The following is a 354-nucleotide window of genomic DNA, read 5'->3' as shown; positions in this document are numbered from 1 at the left end:
ATATTACAAAGCACACAGCCGTTCATAATTTATTTAATAAATCATTTAGTAATATAAATACATATTTATATACACAGTAACAAAAAATTAACCCTATACCCTAACCCTTTTTCCGTAATTTAACAGTTCTTATATGTTAAATTTTAAACACAGAAAACTGTTAAATTACGGAAAAATTCTGCCGGAAATTCTGTAATTACCAGGACATTTTCCTGTTATTTTACGGAAAATTTTTAAATGAAATACTGTTAAATTACGGGAAACTTCTGACGGAAATTCTGTAAAAAAAAAATTAAATAAAATAAAAATATCCTGGCAGAAAGTTACCAGGACATTTTCTGTATTTATTTATTT

Source organism: Poecilia latipinna, unplaced genomic scaffold, assembly GCF_001443285.1.
Source record: "Poecilia latipinna isolate Pla-1442-1.1 unplaced genomic scaffold, P_latipinna-1.0 Scaffold5739, whole genome shotgun sequence".
Lineage (NCBI taxonomy): Eukaryota > Metazoa > Chordata > Actinopteri > Cyprinodontiformes > Poeciliidae > Poecilia > Poecilia latipinna.
Note: the sequence above shows the minus strand (reverse complement) of the source record.